A 4,630-nucleotide genomic window follows, 5' to 3' on the forward strand; every position below is an offset into this window, starting at 1 on the left:
AAGTTGCGCAGTGCCCTCTGCACTCCCCTGGGCCCAGCAGGACTCAGAAGCTGTCCTTAGTGCCCATCAAAGCTGCCTTCAGGTGGGGTGGGATATAGAAACCGAGGGCTGGGGGCTGCCAGGCACCTGACTCAGGGCTGGGGCAGCTCTGGGCACGCAGGGGCTGCCCAGGCAGAAGCTTTGGTGGTTCTGAGGGTCTTGGTGGAGACCCCTAGGAGATATTCCAGGTTTCCAGATGAGGAAGGGCTGGGAAGCACAGCTCCTGCACGGTGCCAAGGGAGCTGTGCTGTCAGAAACCCCTTTTTTTGTGATAATTGTGTAGTGGGGAGTCTGTCTGTGCAGGAACTGTAACCAACCTCAGCCATCAGAGCAGGAGCGTGACCCCCAGTTTCCTCGCTGTGTCCTAGGGGAATTGCATTTGGCATCTGCAAACGTAACGCACACTGAAGTCCCCAATCCCACCTTGGATCTGCACCCACCAGCAGCACTGCGTTTTCACCCCAGAGCCGGTGTGTTTGGTAGTGGCCAAGCCTCAGCGCTGTGTTCACACACGGAGGGGCTTTAGAGGAAGGGACCATCATTTTCCAGGAGCACTAAACCAGGACAACATTATTCCCAGTCACATCCCGGCTTTTAAATCCGCTGCTGGAAGGTACCAGCTTTGTGCTTCCTCACCAGCCCTCCCCGCAATGACTTCGCTCCAGCACTGGTCACGTCCAGGCTCTGCCGCTGCCAGCTCTGCAGTTGCAAACGTTTCAACACTGCCCTCAACCGTTCCCTGAGCTCCTCGTCCTCCCTCCTAACGGCTCGAACCTTATCTGAGGAGCGCAGGATATTTCCCAGGCCTTGCCAGAGTCGATCCGTTGCCCTCTGAAAGACATCAAGGGCGCAAGCAAGCCCACGAGGGAGCTGCTCAGCCTGATAGAGCTCCTGCTACAAGCATCACCGGTCAATTATGGCTCTAAGCTGTCATCAACTTTAATCTGCTGATAAGAAGGTGATAAATCAAATTCAAGTCAATGTGACACCAGCTGCTAACTTCTGCATCCTGCACGCTGGGGCTGACCCCAGTCACTGCATCACATCCGTGTTGGTCCCATGTCATGGGACTTGACCCGAGGTGCTGCATACAGCCTCCTGCACTTGGCATGAAGGGGCTGCTCCTCCATCCCAGCGGGGTCTAAATGTGCACTTCCCCATCTCTGCTTTTCACTTCGGTTTTTGTTTCTTTAACTGGGGTTTCACACCTACTCCCTCTGGCTTTCAGCAAACCCCTCACAGCACAATGCCACCTAAACCATCACCCAGGCTCTTACTGCAGCCCCCTGAGCCCCCCACTGCATCTTCCCCTGGAGCTCTGCAGTTGGCTGCTGGAGAAAGCACAGGGCAGTGGGATTCCAAGTAAGCAGAGACACAGCGCATGTATCTCTCTCTTTCACTCTCTCTCTCTCTCTCTATATATATATATATCTACATCTACATCTTCATCTATATCTACATCTGTATATCTATTTATATATCTATATATCCATATATAAATCTCCGTGTATCTATATACCTGTATATCGATATCTACAAATATAAATATGAATATAAATATAGAGATATAAAAATAAACATAATTTACATCTCTATCTAGTCTATACAATCTTTATCTATATCATATACATCTATATCTATATCATATGTATCTATAAAATCTATATCCACTGATAGATATATCTGTATCTATACATCGTGATTCTCTGTGGGCTTGGAGGGCAAAAGCACTGGGCAGGGTAACGGACACTTTTCTTCTGAATTACTCAAGAAAAAAGAAGCTGAATGAATTTACATTCTTTTCCAGACATTCCCATCAATATTTGGCACAGAGGAAATACAAGGAATAGATCCAAATGTTTTGACTACTGGGGTTGGTTTTGCTTTTCTTTTTTTCATTTTCGAAGGCGTGAAGGAAAAGAGACCAACCTGGATGTAAAACAAAAAGTTCTTGCCTTTCTAAACTGAGATTCAAACCCTTGGGTTTAGCTGAAACTGAAGAAACTGCAAAATTTCTTCCTTTCTCATTATTGAAAATGGAATCATTAAAATAATTGGGAAATGGTCCCTCTCATAAAAACTGGGGGGTGATAAAGACGAGAGAAGAGCCCTGCAAGGTGGGAATGCCATGAGAGCCTCCCATGGGCTTTGCCATTCTGGTTTCTGTTGATGCTGAAAACACATTGAAAGGATGATCCTGGGACAATAAAAATGTGCAGGTGAGGCCTAGGTTAGGGAAGTCCCAAGGGAAACCTGGAAGATATTCCCAAGCACCAGTCCCTGCTCCTTAAAGCATCACGCCAAGACTTCTAAAACCTGCTCTTGGCTTTTGCTCAGCTCCGGTTGGCACCATCCTGTGCTCACTGGGTCCTGTTTACAGCAGGAAGCTGGATCACTGGGAAATATCAGCCTTTCCTTTCCGAGTCCAAGTCCCTGGTGAAATAAATTCTTGTGTATAGAAGAGACAAGCTGTTGGACACAAGGCAGAGGGACAATGAGTGCATTGACACATCTCTTTTGGGAGGACAATTCCTCCATGCTCTGTGTTATACCCGCTTCTTCCCAGCTCCATCCCAGTACCTCCTGCCCTGCAGTGTCCCCTCGGATGCAGGGTCCACCTTGTATTCCAGCTATTGAATTTCCAGGTATTTCAGATGTTCACACCTACTAAATCCCTCTGATGCACCAGGGAGATTACAAAGGAAGCTGCAGAAAATCTGCGACACCCACATGTGCATCCCTGCCATGCCAACAGCACTCTGCATCCCCCATTCCCCAGGCTTAATCCTTGGGGGGGTGTTTGCTTGGCTCTGAGGCCAGACCCATCTCATGACCTGTGTTTAGATCCCTTGTTGCTCGTCTCAGTGGTTACAGCTACTGTCAGACAGCGGCTGTGCTGGTGAATTTGGCTCAGCAGCCTTCAGCTTTACAGCATTTCATGAGCAATTGCTTTTCAGAATAGGTGTAGAGAAGTTTATGATAATGGGCTGTGGACCTGCATCAAATCAGGGTATTCTGAGCAGGGAGAGGTGTATGGAAGGGAATTAAATGACTAAAAAAGGATTTCCTTTGGAGGCTGATTTCTTTCTTTTTTAAGGATTAATATAATTAATATCCTGTCCCGGGCAGGCCATGTCCTCACCTGGTGCGAACCAGCCTGGAATTTTAACTGCTTGTGCTGATTTACACTAAGCACTGAGCTCATCCCGAAAAACTGCAGCATTCCTGACAGTCCTCCCTTAATGCTGCACATCCTTGGGCCAGTATTCCCAGCATTTCTCCTCCGAGCTGACTTTTGGGGGGCAGTTTTCCCACAAATGCTGGGTGCTGGGAAATGGGGTGTTCTCAGCTCTACGGCTGAAGCAGGAGTGGAAGGTGAGAAGGCTGGATGCGGGCTCATCCATCTCTCTTTTCCCAGGAAAAGAGAGCCCATGGGGGAAGGATCGCTGGCCGTGGAGGGTGGTGTGATGCAGCTGAGGTGCCCAGAGGGTGGCTGTGATTCCCTCCATCCAAGTTCCCTCTTGCAGAACAGCGAAGGGAACTCGAGTATACAATGAGCCCAGGAAAAGTCAGGAAGTGAGGAGCTCGGGGCTGTTACCACATCTCGGACACCACACTTACCTTCTCAGCCTCTATTTCCCCTCCTGCACACTCTGGGCATCCCCAAATCACACTGAGGAACAAAGCAGACACCAGAAGAGACACGACTGCAACTCACTGTAGGACAGGACATCACGAAACCAGGGACTGGAAGTAAAGTGACCTTCTGCCTCCCTTCCTCAGATCTCTGACACACCAAAGTGACTTAAATCTAAGCCAGTGTCGGTCTATCCTTGAAACCTACCCATGCCATCCTTTGGGATGAGGTTTATTTACAGGAGCTGCAGCACAAAACCTCTCCCTTCCTTTATCTTGTCCTTTCCCTTCCCTCATCCTTTATTCCCCAGCAATATGCGACGTCGAGGTGGCTCACTCCAAAGACATGAAGGCGGCGGACTTCTGACTGCTTTCTGCACGTCTTTTGTATCTACCCAGGCTAATTATTATTAATGGCAGATCTGGGTTTATTTCAACTGGGAAGCAAAGAAAGGACTAAGGGGGAAGGGGAGGGAGGACGGGAATGGGAGGGAAGAGGGGAAAAGGGAAAAAAGAGCCAGAAGAAGCCCACAGAAAGTGTTCCCATTTCCCGAGACATCGGCAAAGCTTTTATGAGTCTAAGTGGATTTGTAACAAGCATTGCAGCTGCAGAGGAGGCATTCAGACATGGAGACAATTTTACTAGATAATAGACTATCACGCAGGATACAATTTAAATTAAAAAATGCAATTTTCACCTTGAAATGAACAAATGATTACAATTTCTATACAAATTAAGGCATTGAGGCGCTCTTTCAGTAGTGGCATCAGGCCATGAAATATGACATAATTACCATGAAATACATTTTCAAATATTTTGATTTTGGGGCCGCTGCTTTTCAAATACACAAACCCGGCTCCTCTGTGTGTGTGTGTGTGAATGGGGGGGGGCTTCATCCCACCTTCTGGGGAAAAACACATGAAAAAGAGAAGAGAAACTACCCAAAGATGAAGC

The sequence above is a fragment of the Nestor notabilis genome, unplaced genomic scaffold (genome assembly GCF_000696875.1).
Source record: "Nestor notabilis isolate BGI_N333 unplaced genomic scaffold, ASM69687v1 scaffold18622, whole genome shotgun sequence".
NCBI lineage: Eukaryota > Metazoa > Chordata > Aves > Psittaciformes > Psittacidae > Nestor > Nestor notabilis.